This window comes from Puma concolor, chromosome A1, assembly GCF_028749965.1.
Source record: "Puma concolor isolate L17-30 chromosome A1, mPumCon1.1.hap2, whole genome shotgun sequence".
In the NCBI taxonomy this organism is placed as follows: Eukaryota; Metazoa; Chordata; class Mammalia; order Carnivora; family Felidae; genus Puma; species Puma concolor.
The window spans coordinates 105,025,636-105,049,503 of record NC_141667.1 but is presented as its reverse complement, the minus strand read 5'-3'; the positions used below and the strand labels follow the sequence as shown (position 1 = coordinate 105,049,503).

The 23,868-nt window shown below is 40.6% G+C and overlaps 2 long non-coding RNA genes across 2 annotated transcripts in view; both read right to left on the bottom strand.

Moving 5' to 3' along the window:
* LOC147584346 (uncharacterized) overlaps nt 1-23,868 on the bottom strand; it is a 448,130-nt gene that overhangs the window by 308,527 nt on the left and 115,735 nt on the right. The window lies entirely within an intron of this gene.
* On the bottom strand, nt 1,221-23,766 carry LOC147584347 (uncharacterized). The gene is made up of 2 exons (XR_015255377.1): nt 23,665-23,766; nt 1,221-1,648 (listed from the first exon to the last, which is right to left on the bottom strand). It is a non-coding gene; the product is annotated as an uncharacterized LOC147584347 (long non-coding RNA).

The following is a 23,868-nucleotide window of genomic DNA, read 5'->3' as shown; positions in this document are numbered from 1 at the left end:
AGAATGTTCAATAAAGTAATTACAAAAGCTTTATTATCAAGTTTGACTTGTATCACTAAGTATGTTCAAGTGTTTCATTAGAAACTTGTATCAATTATTGTACAATGTAGTGGTTGAAAATTTCATAGTAATCTCTTACCTCAAATTATAACTATTGATAACCAATCTGATCGTTCCCTGTGGTGTTCTGTTTAAACCACCATATAGATGTGTCACATCTAAGTAAATGGTACAATATTTAAAATAATCAACAATCTCCACAGTTCCTGAAGGGAGGCAAGAAAGGAAGAAAAACAAATCTAAGATAGTCGATTTCTGAGCTGGCCATAGACTCACAAAAAAATAAAGCTGGTTTCTTCTTCAGGTAGGACTTCTCCAGAGAGACCACATGGAACCCCGCAGCTCAAAATAGTCCTGTGGCAGAGAGGGAGCACAAATTATCTGCCAGGTCCTTACTGTCTCCTGTCTCTAGGAGTCAGCCCCCTGGGATAGTCAGGTCTCACGCCACTTTTCAGCAATTCTTCCAACCTGGACATGGTAGAAAGCCAGGAGGGTGGGGTTGCTGTAATTCCTGCCCAGTAAGCATGGTGTAGTCAGGCACAAGCAGGGCCCGCACGCTGGGTAGGCTAGGAGGGCTGACGGCGTTAAGAAATAGGGAAAGGTGGTGGCCAACGGTTTCCACTGAGCATGTGGCACTGGCCCAGAAGGTGGGGTCACTCACATCCGGAAAGGTGAATTAACTTGGACCTCACAGCCCCAAATGTGATGTCTGCACTGCACCACCCTTCCTCCCACACCATTATCTCGCCAACCAGGTAATAGAGAATTAACCCATTCCCCCCACTGCTTCTAAGAAACAGCTACTTCTTTCCTTTGATCATCACCCTTAATTTGGGGTTCCTCCATCTGGTTTACATTTCTTCCCAGAAAGCACTTGATGCCCTTATTTCCAAACACCTCTCTTTACATGAAGCTATTTCTCTCCCACCAATTTGTGTAATCCATTCTGGAAAACACACCCAGAGCCCCTGGGCTTCTGCCCCATTCTGCTTTTCATTATTGCAATTGCAGTGTGGTTAAACCAGTAATGTCAAAACTGTGTGTGTGTGTGTATGTGTGTGTGTGTGTGTGTTTGTGTGTGTGTGTATGTGCGCACGCGCAATGCATTCTAAAGTTTGGTAAGAGTGGTCTTACACACACAGGCACACGTGGACACACACTTCTTTTCTGGATAGTGCAGTGTTTGGGCAGAAGTACAATGACATCTCTTGGAAAGGAAGAACAGAGAGGAAAAGCCTGGGTCTGAAGTATAAGCCTTCCAAATTCAAAATGGGAAATATTTCAAAACCAGTTGCATTAAACCCTTATGTGCAGGGGACAAAAACCTTATGAGGAGCAGGAAAAATTCAAAACTAGGCCACTACTAAATACAAATCTTTTTCCCACAGATAAACAGGGCTTTGAGTGCTTTATCCAAGGCCTTCTTTTGACATTTCCGGGATTCTTACATTTATATTCAATCTCATCACAAATAATCCCCAAGTGAACGCAGTATCACTTCTCGTGGTTTTTCTTCTTTCCTCTTGATTAGTTTTTCTCTTTAGACCTTTGGCTGACTGTTTTGCTACCGTTACCAGGACTGAAGTTCCTAGTGGGGTTAAAAGAAAGAACCATGAGTAGCAATGCTGTGTTCTCAAGTTTTTTCCACCCTGAGCAGGAAAGGACCATTTATGGATTGATCTCCCCATCAGAGAACCATGTCACCCAACCTCCCTGTTCTGCAACTTGCCACAAGATTGATGGTAAATATAATATGTATGAAAATGAAGGAGGAAAATGTATGCAAAGCTTCAGTGGTAGTGCAGGGGGCTGGAAACGATGTTGTGCAGTACATCATTTCATCTGAATTTCTCATTTTCAGGACATTGACTCTAAAATTACCGCAGTCATAGTGTTTAATGTTCCTGTATTGGGATTCCAGGGTTTAAAAAAATGATTTGAAGCCAGAAAAGCAAGACTGAGTTACATGGACCTATGCTGTAGTGTGACCCAAAAAAAAAAAAATGCAAGAAAATAAGAAATGCTATAAACACACACACACACACATACACACACACACACACACACACACACACACACACACACACACACACACGGACTTACAGTGACTTTAATATAATATCTAGTAGAATACCAAGAAGGTTTCCAATAAAAGAGGGAATATAACGTAATAGTAAACTAACGAAGCTTAAGTTCCAAAGCTCTAGGTCAGAGGTTTTTTGTAAAATTTGTAAAACCTAGCTATTTTAACCAAAAAGGTTACAATCGCTGTCTCTCTTCACTCCCATTTTCCCCTCCGTATTGGAAGGCATTAGATAAGTCATGAGCATATGGGGGAATCCAGCTAAGAGAAAGCTGAGTTGAGGGTATGTTTCATGTAAGTTTAGTACAAGGGTAAAATATATTTAGGTAGTTCTCAGTCATTCCTGTGTTGGTTATGTGATTGCTAGTGTCCTGGTAGAGTAATGGCTTCCAGGAGTACTCAGATGGCCTCGGAGCGACATAGAGGTACAGGGCAAAAGACTTCACCTCAATATGAACATGTATTTCAGGAACATCAATTCATCATTTCATGGGACTTTCTTATCAGGGAATATGTAAACATGTGTTTCAGGACCAGGAGTGTGCTGGGTAGACCAGAGGAAACCCGGTTTGAAATAAATAGTACGAAAAGCCAGTCTATGAAAAATTCTTCTAATCTTCAGATCTACTAAAAGATCAGTAGCAGGGGCGCCTGGGTGGCTCAGTCGGTTGGGTGTCCGACTTCGGCTCAGGTCATGATCTAGCGGTTCGTGGGTTCGAGCCCTGCGTCAGGCTCTGTGCTGACAGCTCAGATCCTGGAGCCTGCTTCCGATTCTGTGTCTCCCTCTCTCTCTGCCCCTTCCCTACTCGCACCCTGTGTCCCTCGGTCTCAAAAATAAATAAACATTAAAAAAAAAAAAAAGATCAGTAGCAGACTCAGATTTCATTGACACCTCATCAAAACAGAAGTTTTCTCCTTGATAGATGTTTTTCTGAATTTGATAACAATTCTAAAAGTTTATGTGATACGAGCCTAGTAAGTTGTGACACTGAAAAAAAAATACTTTTCTGATCTGTCAATAATTTTTTTAACTTCACCCATGTTACTAAGAAAAATGAGCTACCTTTCTTTCCCCTCTATGAAAAGGATATTACAAAACTGGTGTCATATGAAGAGGCAAAGATTATGAAGTCAAAGAATCTATTTTTGCTGTTTGTGCTATCAGCTTTTTCAAATTTGTAATTGGCTACAATTCTTTTCTCATTCTAAATAAATTTTCTTTTATGCTTCATTTAGCATTCATGATTTCCATCCTCTTGAAGAATGGTATAAGCTTCAGGCTCCTCCAACTCTGCCCTCTGACTCAAAACGTCAGTGCTGGCTCAGATCAGGCTCCCACCCAAGCAGCTTCTAACATCCACACATACGGTGAAGTTCAGCGCCTTTCTTCATCTCCTGGGGTCCACAGGCTTCCACTTCTGCATCCCTTTGTCCCCCTGCACCTTGGCCACATCTTGTTCCTTGTCTTGCTGTGGAACCTACTCCATCTCCAAAGTCTTAAGTTCCAAAGTGCCTACCTACAAGTCAGTTTATATAAATCAAACTCACCTTTTTTTCCGATTCCTTTTACACGTACACCTACACACACACACCATGGATCATCTTAGTGTGTTGTATTCTCCTTCCTTGCCTGCCTCTTCTCTTCCCTCACCTCCTGTCCTCATCTCTACTGCTCACTCAGAATTTTCCACATTAGGTCATCCTCTCTGAATCTTGTTCTTCCTACTCCATACTTCATAGCAATCCCTCCCCAAATCAGCCTGGGTAGCTCCAATTACATTTAATAGTTATGTAATATTTCACAGTGAAGATATATCATTATAAATTCAACATTGCCCCTTTGATGTCCATTCAGTTTGTTTTCTGTTTTCTTCTGTTTGTAGCAATATGAATGCTACTGCACTAAATATTATTTCACCTATCTCTTGGTGCTGTTATATCTACAGGATTCCCAGTAGTTGGGCTGTTGGTTGAAAAAGTACACACATATATATATTTTTTTAATTTCATAGATGCTGCCAGGATGCTTCCAGAAAGCCTGTAACAATTCACATTTCCATGAGTTTGAGAATTCCTTCTCCCTGCCTACTTTTCAGCAATAGATACCATTGCTCTTTTTAACTGAAGTGTATGATACTTACTGTTACCTTCATCTTCTTTTCTGTGACTACTAGTAAATTTAAGCATTTTTTTCATTGATTAATCAACTAGGCTTTTAGATTTTGCTCTTCTGAGAGTTGCCTATTCATATTCTTGACCAAATGTTGAGGGGAGGTCATTTGTTTTTTTCTCAATGATTCTCAACCCTACTTGTACATTATAAATAGCAACTGTTTGCTATGCTTGTGGCAAATATTCCTTCCAAATCTACCGTATTTCTCCTGTGTTGTAGTTTTTACATGTTTAAATCATCTATGATGGTATATATCATAGCCTCAGGGTTTCTTGAATTGGTTTTAAAGGTCTCTTTTATTCCTTGGTTGCATATAATCTCTTAGATTACCTTCTAAAATGTTGATTATTTTATTGTCTATTGAAACCTTCAGGCCATCTGGAATTTATATTTGCTCATTTTGTGTGATAGGGTCCAACTTTATTTTTTTTCTAGAATGAAAGCGGCTATATCAACACTATCTATTAAATGAATCATTAATTTCCTACTGAAGTACCACCTTTATCATATGGTAATTTTTCATATATGCAGGATATATTCCTGATTCTCTGTTCTAGTTTACTGGCTTATTTTTGCCAATTAGTTTTTAATATAGTGGTTTTGTTGAATATACTGGTATCTAGTAAGAAAAGTATCCCCTAGCTGTTCTTTTTCATACTTTTCTTACTTTTTCTTGTGCATTTATTTTTCTATATGAAACTTGAGATGTTTTTGTTCACTTATAAATGGCTTGAGAGTCCACTGAAATTATACTAAATTCATATAATCATTTGGGATGATTTGACATTTTAGTAAAAGGCGAAAGATGTATTCGATCTGAAGAGAAACCAGAGTGATTTGACATTTTAGGATATAATGTGTCCCCATTCAAGAATGTGGTAGGTACTTGTATTTGTTCAGATTATTTAATATTTCTTCATATGGATCCTTTACCTTTTGTGCCAAACTTATTTCTAAATATTTTGTAATTTTTTTTAATATTTTGTAATTTTAATTATCTGGATGTCTTCTTTGGAAAAGGGTCTATTCATGTCTTCTGCCCATTTCTTAACTGGGTTGTTTGATTTTTGGGTGTTGAGTTTGATATGTTCTTTATAGATTTTGGATACTAACCCTTTATCCAAGATGTCATTTGCAAATATCTTGTCCCATTCCATAGGCTGCCTTTTAGTTTTGTTGATCGTTTCCTTCACTGTGCAAAAGCTTTTTATCTTGATGAAGTCTCAGTAGTTCATGTTTACTTTTGTTTCCCTTGCCTTCAGTGACATGTCTAGTAAGAAGTTGCTCTGGCCAAGGTCAAAGAGGTTGCTGCCTGTGTTCTCCTCTAGGATTTTGATGGTTTCCTGTCTCACATTTGGATCTTTCATCCATTTTGAATTTTTTTGTGTGGGCGGTGTTAGAAAGTGATCCATTTCAGGCTTCTGCATGTCAAGGTCCAGTTTTCCCAACACCATCTGTTGAAGAGACTTTTTCCATTGGATATTCTTTCCTGCTTTGTCAAAGATGAGTGGGCTAGAAGGGCGATGGGTATTAAGGATGGCACTTGTGATAAGCACTAGGTGTTGCACATAAGTGATGAATCACTGAATTCTACTTCTGAAACCAAGACTGAACTGTATATTAACTAATTAAAATTTAAATTAAAAAATTATTTTGTAATTTTATGTCACTCCTTTGAGTGACATACTTTTCCCACTTCCATTCCTAGGTGTTATTATTAGTGCAGAGGGGGAAAAATTCATTTTTAATTATTATTGAATCCAGTCACTTTCAAAAACTGTGTTAATTCTTATGAGTTTTTACTAGAGCCTACTGAATTTTCAGTGTATACTATTAGGTCATCAGCAAAAGGGAAGGAAAACAAATGTAGTGTCAGCTATCAATTTTTCTAAGCACCAAGTAGTTACCTGGTACTTAGCAAACACTTTGTAAATTTTGTAAGAATGAATGAATAAATAAATTAATGAATGAACAAGTGAAATGAGTCAGAGGCGATTCATACCGAGTATTTAAGGTTCTTTCTATTGTAGCACCCCTCCAATGAACTCTTGATCTTCCTTTTGAATGCCACACCCATTTCTTTGCTAGAAAACTCATGAGTTTCCAAAATTACTAAAACAGAAGAGGAATAAGAATGATGGTCATAGGATATATGTTCTGACTATCAGAGGATCTTCCTGAGTGAGTTATAGTAGAGTTCCTCTCAGAGTCCTTGAGTTCCTCTTTTCATTTGAGCTGAGAGAAGAGACTGCACAGGGAGTCCTTGTTATTCTGACCAAGAAAGAAGCAACAAGCTGTCTTTGTACCTTAGAGTGAATTACAAGGCTTAAGGAGGCAAATTAATGCTTTTGTTGGCTGAGGGCAGGCAGCTAGCCAAAAGTTCACCTACAGAAGCATTTCAGTGAAGGGTCCAAAAACACAGACAAAAAAATACAAAGGCACCCTGGGAAGCTTTCTAAATCCAGGAAGACAGTCAGAAACAAAAGTATGCAGTAGTAATTGATGGAAAACCAAAGAGACGCCAATTTGTATACAGGCAATTGTGTTCAATTTAGTCATGATCCACATACTACCTCCATTGTTAAGGCCTCACAGATATTGCATAATGGAACTAAAAGCATGTGCTCACCTATCTAACCTCTGTAAGTCAACCATACTTAAGAAGGCCCAAGCCACTAGGCCTATAATCTCAACCACAGTGATTTCACCTTATGGCAGCTATTAGAATTCTAGGCATAATTTATTGCTGAGGTAATTAACCATTATCTCTGTTGCATACTTGAAACTCTAACTCAACTAAGTGTCACACTGAGTCATACTAAAAATAAATAGTCCCCAAATGCTAGAAGCTTCTGATTTGATGTTACCAGAACATCACTTAATCCTGCAAGTGGTTTTCCAACAAACCACAATAGCTTCCCGCTCTTTTACGAAATCAAAATATCCGTATACAAACTCATGAATGCACATGAAGAATCATCCACTGTAAGAAACACCTGTGTTTGCAAAAAACAGAAATGATGATCACCAGGCTGGAAAGCAGGATGCAAAGGGCTCTCCATAAATTACCAGCAAGAACACCAAGTACTAAGACAATGAGAGGAAAAGGGTATGTTCAAGCCGTGGAAATAAACACAAACTCTGGCACAGATTACAAGAGATGGTTACCCAAAGGGTGACCAAACTGTTCTTCTAGGGAAACGAAATGTTTCTATTAGAGAGTCTCAAGGGACATCCCTTGAGAGGCAGACACAGAAGCAGCGTAGTAATTGGCTAGATAATCCCAAACACTGCCTCTGAGCTAACAGCACAAAGCCAAACGAGGAGCATTAGCTTCCACGCACACACCAGGCTGCTGGGGAAGTCAGATGCTTTGAAGCATCTCTTCACATTTTGAGTTGATGAAAGGTTTATAAAGAAAATGTATCCCTCTAAATAAGCCTAGCCCTGCAAACACACGGGTGCATCGGTGATGTGGCTCAGGTCTTTAATTTGCTTTGTGTAGCAGCTGGCACCCTGATGTTTAGCCTTTGCTTACAAGGCTAGTTCTGATTGAAGTGCTCTTGCCCTTTTCTCTGAGGATCTGCATCCTTCTCATCTATTGTGGGTCTGCCAGACTTAGAATCACTTTCTTGCCTGCCAGACCATGCTTCAATTCTTTTGATCACAATGACATAGAATTTGAAGACACTAAGAAACGGACCTCTCAAAAAGAGTCACATGACCTTAATTCCCTATCAAAGGCAATGCTAGGAAGAGCCCAGATATTACCCATGCTGCCACCTGGCCTCTGCCCACAGTGAGAATCTTCAATCATCCAAATGGTCCTGAATCCATGAGCTGGCTTCTTCATTCAGCAACTGGATAGACGACAAAAGACTCTTCCCTGCAGCCCAGGATAGGGCCCCTGGAGATGACCAAAAGGGTCACTCCAGCAAACGGAAGGGGTGCCCTTTATTTTCTCGGGGGCAGCATTGTGATTTCAGATTAATGAAAGCCAATTGCAACACCCCTCTATCTGTAGAACAATCCTGGTTTACACCTATTGCCTCTGAGTAGTTATTTAGAGTACCTCCTTGCACTCTCAAAAGTGTTCCACTTCAGAAAATAAATTATAGTGTCAACCTACTTATTTAGGATACCAAGGACAAATTCCTCCTTAGCTCATCCAAAGAAGCACATGCATTGACAAGAACAGACAGGGTGCCTAAGTCCAGGGACTTGAAGTGGCAGGCTAGAAATGGTACACATTCTCCTTCGGTGCAGATATCAAGCTTCTTTTGCTGTAAGGTTGCATATTGCTGAAGAAAAATAGCCATAATCTGGAATTCTTGTCTGTTCCCATTAAAAGGAAAATTTGCTATCTGAATGTATCATCAGGACCCCAACAGGATTTCCAAGAGGAAAGGGATAACCCTCCCGAACTAGGATAATTCAGAGAGTTGATTTATGACAGTGTGGACAAAGCAGGACCAAAGGAATAGTAATGGAACCAAGCTGTCATCACCATCAGCTACAGGAAGGAGGGAGGGAGAGCATCTTGTAGAGCTGTGCCTTGAGAGGAGGAGAAGCTCCTCCTAACGTAGTTCAAATCTACCCTCTCTGACGAACCAGTCCCCACAATCTGGCCCAGAGGATGCCACCCTAAAGCCCTAGAACAAACCGCACCACACATCTGGCACATGTACATACTAACTCACCTTCTTACGCACACTTTTACAGCACAAATAGGTCCTGTCTTTTAATCTCGACCATAAAATCTGTGAAAGCAGAGACATATCTTACCCCTATATTGCAAGTTTTGCAACACCAGTGATTCTGAAATTTCTGTTTTTCCCCTACAACACATAAAATCAGTGACATTCGCACACGAGACATTCCCCAGAGGCATTCACTGGATTATACATAATTCCCACCATGCTCCACCATTTCTCCCCAACTTGAGGAAGCACAGCAGAATAGAGACGAACAAGGTCAGGTTATTTTACAGAGAATCTGGAGTCCGCTCTGACTCCTTAATGTAAATTATATGCAAACTCCGACGATCTGTTGCTATTAACTGCTGCCTGGCAACACATCTCATGGTGGCTCTTGTACACTGCGTGTTATAGTGACACCAGTGCATAATATGCTTCGTGGCGAGAAGGAGAAAAGACTTACAAAGTGGAGAGAAAGTGCGGAAGAATGGGTTGTCACCATCATTTCAGACACAGGTGTAGGACCACAGAAGAAACCCCAACCCCCCCCCCCAATACGCTATTGTTGGATCTTGAGAGAGATCACACAGGTACAAAACCAGCAAAATGTAGCTACAACTTGCCTTCTACACTACCAAGTCCAACCAGGAATTTTACAGATGAAGAAATCAGGATATGGAAGCGTCGCGTGATCCTGTAAGATACTAATCAAGGCAGCACTGGAACCCCAAAGTAAATCAAAGATATCCAAGGAAAACCAACAAAACTATTTTCTTGCCTGGGAACTGATAAAGTTTTTTGTACTTACTCAATGCAGGTATTTACTGGGCGTCTGCCCGGTGGCCGGTAATGGGGGTTCACAGTACACGAAGCAAACAAACACACAAAAAACTCTGCTCTCCGATGAGGATAGCATTTTATCCAGACCAGGGAAGACTTTCTTATAAGATAATGTTTGAGCAGAGATGTAAAGGGAAGGAGGAGTCACGTGGGTCTCTACAGCAAGAGTGTCCCAGGCAGATGCGGGAAACAGAGCAGCGTGTCCTTGGCATACTCCAAGTAAGAAGGCCGTTGTGACTGCCCTGAAGGGGGAACAAGGGGCAAGAGGCTGAGAGATGTGGGGGTTGGGAGGCCCTTTGTGTCGTGGTTTGCATCCTACAGCAAATAAGATGGAAAATTACTGAAGAGCTTTCAACTGAAAAGGACCATAGTCTATGTTTTTTAAACTATCAGTCCAGCTAGTATGTGGAGAAGAAGAGACCTGGCAGAGCAGAGGGAGAAGCAAGGAGAGAGCTAGTATAATATCACAGGGAAGAGATGGCAGCAGTCTGGACTAGAGTGATACAGATGTGAGGCAATGAAAATTGGTCAGATGCCAAACATATTGTCACAGTACTGCTGACAGGATGTGAGGCTTGATTGGACGTGAAATGTGAGAGAAAGAAGGGACTGACAGAGGAGGCCCAGGTTTGGGGGCCAAGTAAGTGAAAGATTGAAGTAGACATCTACCAAGAAGGAAGAAAAAGAGAAGAGCAGCTTTGGAGAGGAAGGTCGAGAGTTTTTTTGAACATGCCAGCGAGATGTGCCTTTTATGAATAGAAGCGGGATGTCCTGTAGGCAGCTGGACACAGAGGTGTGGAGTTCAGAAGAGAGACTGGGGGTCGTCTGCAGAGAGGTGACGTTTGGAGGCATAGGACAAGATGTGAGGGCAGACAGAGAAGAGTGCCCAGGACTGAGTCCAAGTTCAAATATTGGGTTGCCCTTTCCAAACATCACATTTGCACTTTAACTTAGACTCGCCGCAGATAGTGTCTCTCATTCTCCTTCAACATCAAGTGAAGGACAATTCACTAGTGGAATGTCAATGAGCCTCTCCTTCCTGCTCAGGGAAGCAGCACTTCCTTCCAGCCTGTTCGCCAACCTCAGCAAGTAGCCGAAGGCCTTTCAGAGAAGCCACTCCAGCAAGAAGAATACTGAGGGGTCAAAGAAACCACCCCAGAGAACAAGGAGCACTGCCACTGTGCCATGGTTGAGTGGGAGAGAGGGGGTCCCTCGCGGGCCTTTCCGAGACTTTGCTCACTGGGCCATCCCAGCATGGAGTGCACAATGAGGGGAGCAGAGGCAAGCCAAGTCAACACTTGAGCAAACTTCCTCGTGAGGGGCATACCCTGAAGAAGGAGAGTCTGATCGGCCCTGAGTAGTGATAATTATGTCCTTCATGCTATAAAAGACAATGACTGGCTCAATGTGGAATGCAGGGCTGAGAGCTACAGATATTCTGGGTTGAATAATTTTTTGTTGCCAAGGACAGAATGACAGCAGCAGGTCCTAACACTCAGTGGAAGGCTTTGTGGAAAAGCCCTTACAGATTATTTAATTTCACAGAGACTTTCTCTTTTTTTTAATTTTTTAATGCTGATTTTATTTTTGAGAGAGAGAGAGAGAGCAGGGGAGGGGCAGAAAGAGGGAGACACAGAATCTGAAGCAGGTTCCAGGTTCTGAGCTGTCCGCACAGAGCCCAACGCGGGGCTCGAACCCACGAACTGTGAGATCATGACCTGAGCCGAAGTCTGACACTTAACTGACTGAGCCACCCAGGTGCCCCGGAGACTCTCTCTTCACTATGAATCAGAAATGGTTAAATGGACCTCCTTCGTGGAGAAAAAAAGATTTTCAGAAATAACTTAGGAAGAATTATTTTCTGAGTAAAAATAACACTACCACATTAAGTTTTAGACAGTTAAAAATAGGTAAACTCCCATTGTGATGAACTCAAGGAACTTGCCAATTATTTTAATTAACTAAATTGGTGCTAAAATTAACACATTGCTAGAAACCAGGTTCCAGGTTGAAGGATCGGGAGAAGAAAGAACGCCAACATCCAGCTTGTGCTTAACAAATCCACAGCAAAGGGAATTAAACCCAGCAGGGGAAAAAAAATGTCATGAATACAGAAACACATATATACCCCCTTTTCTCTCACTAGATTGCCGGGCTTTTGTCATATGTGGTTTTTGTAATTAATTATTTGGAACATGTAATGGGGCCCAATTAGACGACTAGTTCTGGGTAAAGAATATGAATTACTGAAGAAAAACCGCTTCTATTGGAAGAATAAGCCTGCTAGGAGGAACTCGGCTATCTTTCCTTATTCACAAAGCAGGAAGCACACATTCAATTTCTCTTATTATTGGAGTGACTATAATCTAGACAGTCATTCTATCAAATTATTATTGCACATAAATGACTGAAGCCAGACCAACTAAGTCCAGTACGTAGAGCATAACACCACAACCATAAGTAAAAAATGTGAAATTAGACAGATGTACGGGTCCATATCCTACAAATTTCCAGCTGTGTGACCTTAGGCAAGTTGCTTTGGCTCTCTGTGTCTTAGCCTCCTCTTCTATAAGATGAAAACATAACACCTATCTCATAGGGCTATGAGAATTGAATGTGAGGATAAACGTACAATACTTAGCGCATCCTGAAAGCAGCTTTTAACCATTCACATAATGAATTACCCAAAACATGGATTTAATTTTATTGTCTAGAAAGCTTTCTTATAACGGTCTTTATTGTAATGATATTTAAACGAGAAAGACAAGCAAAAGACATCTAAAATGCTAGTGTAGCTATCTAGGGGGTCCTCTGATATGCTCAGATCTCTAACAGACATTTAAGAACCAAGAAGGATAATTGCCCTATCCTTAAGGGCAAGAAGGATACAAAACCAGAGCAAACTGTTTTTAGTAGCATTAACCAACTTCTTGGCACGATAACATGTGAAATGAACTGAGGTTTGCAAAGAAAAAGTGACAAAGGCAACAAAAATAATTTTTAAGGTTATCTTGCTGAGGAAAAAGCAAATGATATTGATGAAATGCTCCAAGACATCTTTGATATTCTAATGAAAACTTGCAACTTGACATTTCAAAGATGGAATGATACTTAAGAACAAAAAACAAAAAAAATGGAAAAATCAGTCCAATGGCAGAGTTTGGACAAATTTGTCCTCAATGTCCTGGGGGAGAGTGAGGCCCTTCTGTCCTAAAAATACTGACAACACGGGTTCCCTTACCCATATTCCAGCAAAGAAAAACTGCTGGCTGCTGGGAAATCCGTGCATGTTAGGCCAAAGGATTAATGTATTATGATGCATGTAACCAAGATGTGAGAATTTTGAGGTCAGTGTTTAAGAAAATTATATTGGAGAATCAATCCATTCATTATTTTGAGATGAAGTATGCATTGATTATGGCTGCTAGATTTAGAAAATAAAAATAAAGAGCATTCAATTAAATTTAAATTTCAGCTAAACAGGGAATAATTTTTAGCATAAGTATGTCCCATGCAATAGCTGGCAACCCTAATGTTGGGCTATCTGTAACTTGTCACTGTAGCAGAACTTCATGCTAGAAAGGGAGTGACTCCCTTCAATTTTGGCAAAGAGCCCAAGTTTTGTGTGGCATTTTTCTTCTTATTTCTGAGGAAGGCATTCATCATGGATCACCGTCACTCATCTAGTCTATTCCAGTGGTTTTCACACACACACACACACACACACACACACACACACACGTCTTTAGAAAGCAACTTCTGATATGGAATCCTGACACATAACACAGATTTCTTTTTCTGAAAGGAGGAGAATGTCCTTTGGTTGAACAGTTAGGGATAAGATGGAGGAAGATGGAGGGTCTACATCTCTGCCCACTTGGCTTATCCACCATCTTTGCCCTTATAGTGGCCCCAAAGAATCTCCTCGGCACAATCAGACTCTAGGGAACAAATATAGAACATCAAGTAATTGGTCAGTCCACCAAGTCTTATTGAAAACAATGTCCAGGGGCACCTGGGTGGCTCAGTTGGTTAAGCATCTAACTCTTGGTTTCACCTCAGGTCATAATATCACAGTTCGTGGGTTTGAGCCCCATATTGGGTTCTGCTTGGAATTCTCTCTCTCTCTCTGCCCCTCCCTTGTGCTCTCTCTCTGTCAAAATAAATAAATAAAACATTAAAAAATATATATCTTTAAAAATAAATAAAACTGAATGCCCAACAGAAGACATGAATAGACACTTTTCTAAAGAAGACATCCAGATGGCCAACATGAAAAGAGTCTCAACGTTGCTCCTCATCAGGGAAATACAAATCAAAGCCACACTGAGATACCACCTCACACCTGTCAGAGTGACTAAAATGAGCAAATCAGGAGACTATAGATGCTGGTGAGGATGTGGAGAAAGAGGAACCCTCTGGCACTCTTGGTGGGAATGCAAACTGGTGCAGCCACTCTGGAAAACAGTGCAGAGGTTCCTCAAAAAATTAAAAATAGATCTACCCTATGACCCAGCAATAGCACTACTAGGAATTTACCCAAAGGAATACAGGATTGCTGATGCACAGGGGCATTATACCCCAGTGTTTATAGCAGCACTGTCAACAATAGCCAAATTATGGAAAGAGCCTAAATGTCCATCAAGTGACAAATGGATAAAGAAGATGTGGCTTGTATATATAATGGAATACTACTTGGCAATGAGAAAGAATGAAATCTGGCCATTTGCAGCAACGTGGATGGAACTGGAGGGTATTATGCTGAGTGAAGTAAGTCAGGCAGAGAAAGACAGATACCATATGTTTCACTCATATGTGGATCCTGAGAAACTTAACAAAGACCATGGGGGAGGGGGAGGGGGGGGAAAGTTACAGAGAGGGAGGAAGGCAAACCATAAGAGACTCTTGGATACTAAGAACAAACTGAAGGTTGATGGGTGGTGGGAGAGAAGGGAAAGTGGGTGATGGGCATTGAGGACAGCACCTGTTGGGATGAGCACTCGGTGTTGTATGGAAACCAATTTGACAATAAATTATATTTAATATAAAAAAAAACCAAATGCCCAAATCAACTTAATGTAGGCCTTATCTGTATATCTCCTTTTCCATGCCAGGGTTACTCCTCACTGCAGACAATATCATCAAACCCCCACAAGAGAAACACTGGAGTCCTATTTGACTCATTTTAATCCTCCTTTTGCCATAACCAATCTGTTGCCACTACCTGCTGTTTTTATTTTACAACTGTGCCTTTGACATGAAATAAGCAGCTAAAAAGAGACAAACTCACTTCTACCATTTATCTAATCCACCTAATGGCAATAATCCAGGACGTGAAATGAACTTCCAAATGCTAAAATCTCCGGTTACCACCTAGATATTTGCTATCACATAGACATAGCTAACACGCTTCCCACTTCAGCCTTTTCTCTTGGGGGTGGTTTAGAAAAATGTTCTCACCATAGGGGACAAGAAATATTGCGTCACGCTGAAGTCTTTTCCATCAGTCACTCCTGTGACCATTTGCAAGGGTGGCATGCCATCCCCTGCAGACCTACCTCCATCTGGTATGTGAGGAATGTCTTTGGACATACTTTTCATGTCTACGCAAATCCTCATTATTCTTACCCACCACAGGGCACCTTTAATGGACTTCCCCTGACCCCTGTCTGGGAGTAATCACTCATTATGATTTTATCTCAACCCATTCTCTACAAAAGACCAAATGTTTTGGAAGAAGCACCACAGAGGCATTCCCAGAGCACATGGAGGGCATGCATGACCAGCTTAAAAAGCCAACTTCAGGGGTACCAGGGCGGCTTAGTCAGTAGAGCATGCAACTCTTGGTCTCAGAGTTCTAAGTTCAAGCCCCCTGTCGGATATAGAAGTTGTTTAAAAATAAAACCTTAAAAAAAAAAAGCCAACATCAAACCATCTGTAGAAGGTTATCTTTCACCTATAGATATGTGCCTGTTCATTTTGCTCATTAATATTTCTCACATACATGGCACCTAGGTGGCTCAGTCAGTTGAGCATCTGACTTCAGCTCAGGTCATGATCTCGCGGTTCATGAGTTGAGCCGCACATCAGGCTCACTGTTGTCAGCCTGCCAGCACAAAGCCCACTTCAGATCCTCTGTCCCCCTCTCTCTGCCCCTTCCTCACTTGCATGATTCCCCCAAAACATATTTTTAAAACACACAACAAAAAGTTCTCACAGACAAAATAAGCTCCTAAATGTAATGTGATAAATCGACAAAACATTGCTGAGACCAATTTCAAAAGACCTAATTAAAACCGTATTCATGAGATGGAAGACTCAATAATGTTAAGATGCTAATTCTCTTCCAATTGATCTAGACAGTCAATGCAACTCCAATCAGAAAAACAAGAAATTAGCCAACTGAGCTCGAACTTTATATGAAAATACAAAGGAGAAGAGCCAAAACAACTGTGACCAAAAACAAAAACAAAAAAACAAAGTTGGAGGACTAACTGCACCTCATTTCAAAACTTATTGTAAAGTCATAGTAATCAAGATACTGTGATATTGGTATAACGGTAGACAAGCAGATCAATGAAACAGAATAAAGATTCCAGGAATGGATTTATACATACAAGGATTTTTGAAAAATATGAAAAGGCAATTCAGAGGAAAAAGAATGGTCTTTACAACAAATGGTGCTGAAACCATTATATTGCCATATGCAAAGCATAAGGAGGAGAAGGAGAATGGGGTAAAACTTTAATCCATGCTTCACACTTATACAATAATTAACTCACAATGGTTCATAGACCTAAAACTATATGAAACTAAGCTCAAAACTATAAAACTTTTAGAAGAAACTGTGATAAAAATCTTTGAGGTTTAGGTTAGATAAATATTTCTTAGGTACAACATCAAAAGCCTAATCACAAAAGAAAAAAATCAATAAATGGAACTTCCTCAAAAATAAAGACATCTGCTCTTTGAAATGCATTCTAAGGGTAACTAAAAGACAGGCTACAGACAGAAAGAAAATATTTATAAACCAGATATCTGATAAAGAACTTAAATCCAGAATATGTAAAGAACTCTTAAAATCAATAAGAATAAAAGTAACTCAGTACAAAATGGTTAAAAGATTTGAGCAGACACTTCATTGAAGAGGAGATATGAATGCCAAATAAGTACCTGAAAAGATGTTCAACACCATTAATCATTAAGGAGTCTGTAAAGTCCTAGAGAACCAGGGATCCACCTGCTTAATCACTTTTTCCAGTCTTCTTACCGTGGTCGGCTATGGCACTACTCTGCGGAACATGCAAGTATCCTTCACCACTCTATCCCCACCCCCACCCCTCCACACTCTTCCTGCTTCATGTCCCAATGTTATCAAACTACGTAAAGTGCCTGACACCAGGTCCCTAGCACACCATCCTCCTTCATTGTCCTGACCGCTACCCTCGCCTAAAACAGAGGTTGGCAAGCTTTTTCTGTTAAGGGCCAAATAGTAAATACTTTAGGCTTTGGGGGGCCACATGGTCTCCGTCACAACTACTCTATTTCTGCCATTATAGCACAAACGCGAAGACCACATATAAATGAATGAGTGTGGCTATGTTCCAATAAATCTTGATTGCAAAAAACTGGCAACAGACCAGATTTGGTCTGCAGGCCAAAGCTGGATCTAAAGAATCCTCCCTTCCAACCTCCATCTTGCTAGCTCCTGGCTTTCCTACAAGACTGAGCCCAGGTTATTTTCCTGAGAGTGCTTTCTCCTGTTCCTGGTTTGGACTCCCATAGCATATATACCGAACGTATTTTATAGGGACAGGAAAATCTTCTTCTCTGAGCCTGATGCTTCCTTCCATGTAAAGGAGTTCTGCTACCCTAACAGGGCTGGCTTCTCTCTACTCCCACTTCCTCCTTCATGGGAGATGGAGCAGCTTAGAGTAGGAGCAGGGAGTTAAACGCCCACAAAGAACACGTAATTCCTCCTGCTTTCCTCAGTGCCATAAGGGGCACACTGTCACTACTTGAAAGGCCTGTATGTCCAGTGCTGCCTCTGCCTGAGTGCATAAATCTGTCTCATTCCAGAGTTCTCCATTATCAGTTTAATCAGTAACAACAGTAATATTTTCATCTCTATCCTCCTTCTGGATTATCTCTTAATTGCTTCAGAACCCTAGAGGAAAATGAGGAAGCTATTCATTAGGCCCCCACTAAACCCTGACATACACCGCTGGCCATAGCACTCGGCATGTTGCGTAGAAATGTTCTTTGTGTAAAGTCCTTTCGCTTTGGTCAGTGATTCTCAGAGTAGACCTCGGTCCTTTAGAGAGCCCTTCCAATTGCCCTCCACATACTGAGAAATCCAAGTCTTTCTTTCAGACTGAGAGCAAATGACACACTTTCCATTAGCTTTTACTTTTGCCTACAACCGAATGTTACTCGCTAATCACCTCGGAAGTGAATTAGCAGTACTTTCTAAGTCCAGTGTATGAAAAGAGTTTACTGAATTCAGTGTTCTGTTAAGTCTGGCAGCCACTCTTTTGGAAATACTGCAAAACTTTCATTGGGCATGAACATACAAGACAGAATTTCAACAGTTTTCAGGAAAGACAATTTGTGAATATTGTATGAGTGATGCTATCTTCAATCGGTCATGGTTTTCAACCCCAGCTATGCAATTTTTGCTTTTACTTTATAAATGATTGTTAGTGTAGTATCTTTCTCAGTGTAGTTTATTACTCGTCATTTGGGTAACCTTCCAGTGTATAGTAATGCATATTTTTTCACCGGGAGGAAAAGGATAGGGTAAAGCAGGCACTGAGAATACAGGCTCTAAAGTCAGATTGCCTAGTTTGTATCTTCATACCACCACATACCAACTGTGTGACTTTGATAAGTTATTCAACCTCTTGTGCCTCACTGTCTTCACCATTAAAATGTGGAATAGTATCGGGGCACCTGGGTGGCTCAGTCGGTTAAGGGTCCAACTTCAGCTCAGGTCATGATCTCACAGCTCCTGAGTTCAAGCTCCGCGTCATGCTCTGGGCTGACAGCTCGGAACCTGAAGCCTGCTTCAGATTCTGTGTCTCCCTCTCTCTCTGCCCCTCCCCTGCTCACGCTCTGTCTCTCCGTCTCTCTCTCTCAAAAATAAACATTAAAAAAATTTTTAATAAAAAAATAATTTTAAAAATAAATAACAAAATAAAATGTGGAATAGTACCTATATCACAGTGAACTGGGAAGATTAAATGAGATAATCCATGTAAAGTACTGAGACCACAAAATTAGCTATTATTGTTATTGTTACTATTACTATTATTAGTATGCACATGAACAGGATCTTTGGCCTCTAATTTTCCAATAACCAGGCTTTAATCTATGTGCAAATGCAATTCAAATACAAATCATCCATAAATTTGTTGCTAATGCAGATGTTCTTAGTAATTCTCCCCAAAACTTATTCACATGGTATGTTTCAATGGTGATGTTTTATAGCTCATATTTATTGGTTTGGTATCTATGGTCTATCTTCTCCACTGGAACCTAAACTTCCTAAGGGAAGATACCTCTCCTTATCTGTGAGTTCTCAAATATAGCCTCAATGCCTAGAACACGCCTGGCACATGATGGGCTCTCAATAATTTTTTTAGTGAATATGCTATGTATTGGTACTATATAACCTGAAGTATAATGTTGAGTTTGGTGGGATAAAATTATTAGATTATCAACTTTTTGGTACTGTCTTATACCTTAAATTCACATGTTGGAGCACCTGGGTGGCTCAGTCAGTTAAGCATCCAACTTCGGCTCAGGTCATGATCTCACGGTTCATGAGTTCAAGCCCTGCGTCAGGCTCTGTTCAGACAGCTCAGAGCCTGGAGCCTGCTTTGGATCTGTGTCTCCTTTCCCTCTGAGCCCGCTCCCTTCCCCCTGCCCCCGTGACTGTGCTCTCTCGCTGTCTCTCAAAAAAAAAAATGTTAAAAAAATAATACAATAAAATCTTAAAAAAAACACAGTGTAAACTCATACTGTCATTGTATTAAGTAAATAATGGTGATCTATATATCCTAATTTAATTCTTTGTTATCACTGAATTATTTTCCACTGAGAATACATAGGACAGGTGACTATGGGTCTTTGCAAGTCCTGAGTTGAGCCACAGCCAAATAAAGTACTGTATTTTTTAATTCAACAACTCAAAAAATATTTCCATGACACAGCAGTTCCAGTTCTGTGTATATGCCTCAAAGAAAAGTCTATCAAAAGACATGTACAAGAGGGTGGGGGATGGGCAGTAAGTAGGGCATTTGTTGGGATGAGCACTGAGTGTTATATGTAAGTGATGAATCACTAAATTTGACTTCTGAAAGTATAAGAGTGTTCACAATAGCTTTGTTTCTAACAGCGAAAAATTGGGGACAATCCAAATCCCCATCGTAGAGGAATAAATGGTGGAATAGTTATGCCACAGAATACCGCAGAGCAATAAAAAGAACAAACCAATTTTACATACTCTCACATACAGCAACATAGACAAATCTCACAGACATAAAGAGGAGCATAAACGGCCAGACAAAAAGATAACATCTTGTATGATTCCATTTATATGAAGATCCAACTTATATGGATTTATGTGAAGTATATGAACTACAGACAAAACTGATCGGTGGATATAGAAGTCAAAATAGTGGTTATCTCTGTTGGAAAAACGTGAGAGGGCAAAAGAGAGCCTTCTAGCATATGGGAAATGCTCTATAATTAATTTGGGTGATAGTTGACAGCTGAGTGTTCCATGAGTATGTGTATAAATTCATCGAGTTGTACATGTAAGATCTATGCAGTTGACAGAATATATGTTATACAATATGCATAGTTTTGAAGAGAGAATTATTTCTGCATGTCTGACATTTGGCTGGGCCCTGGAGATACACTGATGAACAAAACAGGCATGTCTTTCCCCTTAGCATGGTAGGTCTCTGGCGCTAGTTCAGTATCTATGCTCAGTAAATTGCCGGTGACCTGAACTGAGCACTTTTTTTCTTTTTACACACTAACCACTTAAACTTTTTAAAATTTGCTATTGCTGATGCTAATGGCGACAGTGGTACTTCATATTTCTTTGACAAGCATGTCTTGTTTCATTTTAGACTTTTTCAATCCGAGGTCATCATGACTCCTCATTATGGAAAAATCCCAGAATGTTCTCCTCCCTCCAGCAAAAGCGCTACGTGTGCTTTCATCCTGCAGATTTCAGAATTGATTCTCTGTGCTGCTAGCATTGTCCGTATCCCACGGAGTCGTGCGCTAAAATCCAGAGCAGTGAACACACCTATGAAAAATGATGCTTTCGAGCCTGCCCCATGGTGCAGTAAATTTGAAAGTACTCTTAATAATAATAAGGATCAACATTGACTTTAATGGTCCTCAAATCCATCACGTAATTTCATTAGCCACCCAGCACAGATGCAAGCAGGGGTGATGTCATACTTTTTCCCCTTGCTCTGAAACCTGAGTCAGGCGCCAGAGATGGAAACCAGTTTTACAGACTCTAATCGGATTAAAGCTTCTGGCAGCCACTGATCAATATATGGTAGCTGGAGGAATCCCAAAATGTGCAAAGCCCTCGCAAACCCCTTCAGAGCCATGGCCTCCCTCAGGCAGAAGGGAGGTTTAGGTTGTCGCCTAGTGTAAGGGGGGAAAGTCAAGATGGTGTGTCCTAAGGCACTGTGTGATTTTCAGTTTTCCCTAGAACCTAGGTCCACACAGTCTAGAGATGTCATCACTTAGGCAACAGCCTCAACTATTGCTCTCTGATCTTACCCAAAGGGAATCTCTACTCATACGCCCATCATTTAGAAAACCAGCAATACACATCACAGGCTTTGGAGTCAGGTGCAGCTTGATACAAAACCTAGCTCTGCCATTGGCTGGTTAACCCCGAGAGAGCAACCTTACCTGTTTGAGTCTCAAGTTCCTCATCTACAGAGTGGAGATAATAACACGTATCTCATGGAGGTCTAGCGAGAATAAAAGGCCCATGTGTATAAAACGTTTAGGACAGTCCCTGGGCCTGTGGACTTACTCGATAAATGAGAGCTAATATTGAAAAGAAAGGATCATCCATGACTAATTTCGTTAATCTATAAATTATCATTATAATTCAAAAAAAACCCTGAAATGCCCCCTCATATTCAGAGAAGAGAATTTTTTTTGCCTTTGTCATTTTACTTTACCTTGACTTTCCCATCTCTCAAACTTAGCACAAGCAAAGAGCCAGTGGCTAGATGTGCTTATAACCTCCAGGTTGCTTTAACAAGAACTTCAATAGCGTAGCAAAATACAATGACCTCATCATTTCAATGTTGCAGCAGTAAAAATCAATGCTACTTAAAAAGCCTGACAATCAATCAAGGTCTAGCCAGATATCTTTGGAAGTCAAACAGGCCCGTATAAAAAAAAACTGGTTCACCTAGGGATCTCATTAAAGCTCTGCAGCAGTATTTCCCTGATGTAAGCTGGGAGTTTACATTTGGGTTGCCTTTTTTTTCAACTATGGAATCCCTGTGAGATCAGGGCTATATGTCTCCCCAGCAGCTGGCTCAGGAGCACTTTTATTAGTTGGATGTCCTCACTTGCATTACCAATGCAGTCACTTATATGTCAGTGTCATTCCAACCATCAGCCGTAACTCAGACAGTCTCCTACCGAAAGCACATGCTGCTTTGTCCAGAGCAAGCTCTTGAAAGAGGTCTAAACACACTATATTCTTTCTTGTAATGTTTATTTTTTTTGGAGAGAGGGAGAGAGAGCACGAGCAGGAGAGGGGCAGAGAGAGAGGGAGACAGAAGATCCAAAGTGGGCACTGTGCTGTCAGCACAGAGCCTGATGCGGGGCTCCAACCCACAAACCATGAGATCATGACCTGAGCCAAAGTTGGACACTTACCCAACTGAGCCACCCAGGTGCCTCAACACACTTTATTCTTATTGCATTGTACACAGTAGTGTAGAAGCTATAGAAGGCATAACCTTAAGAGAAGACATTTGTATCCTATGGGCCTTTTTCTAAAACCTCATAATTCATATGTTAATGTAAAATAACTTGCACTCTTCTGAGCTCAGGTCATTTTAAGAAATAGCACCTGGTGCAGCCACTCTGGAAAACAGTATGGAGGTTCCTCAAAAAACTAAAAATAGAACTACGACCCAGCAATTGCACTACTAGGTATTTATCCGAGGGAATCAGGTATGCTGTTTTGAAGAGACATACGCACCCCAATGTTTATAGCAGCACTATCAACAATTGCCAAAGTATGGAAAGAGCCCAAATGTCCATCAATGAATGAATGGCTAGATAAGATGTGATACACACACACACACACACACACACACACACACACACACAATGGAGTATTACTCAGCAATCAAAAAGAATGAAATCTTGCCATTTGCAACTACGTGGATGGAACTAGAAGGAATTATGCTAAACGAAATTAATCAGTCAGAGAAAGACCAATATCATATGACTTCATTCACATGAGGACTTTAAGAGACAAAACAGATGAACATAAGGGAAGGAAAACAAAAATAATATAAAAACAGGGAGGGGGACAAAACAGAAGAGACTCATAAATATGGAGAACAAACTGAGGGTTTCTGGAGGGGTTGTGGGAGGCGGGATGGGCTAAATGGGTAAGGGGCACTAAGGAATCTACTCCTGAAATCATTGTTGCACTATATGCTAACTAATTTGGATGTAAATTTTTAAAAAAATAAAATTAAAAAATACAATAGTAATAAAAAAAAAATAGCATCTACTATGGACCAGGCATCTTTGTAGGAATTGGAGATACAAAGGTGGATAAAGCACGAACCTTCTCTTTTCCAAGATCTTGTGAGACCAGCCAGAATGGATCCCACTAACTCCAGACCTAGGCCCTGAAAAAAGACAAACAGGATGTGGCACATACCACTATTCTTTCCTCTAACAGGGAAAAAACTACCAGTCTCTGGATTATCCAT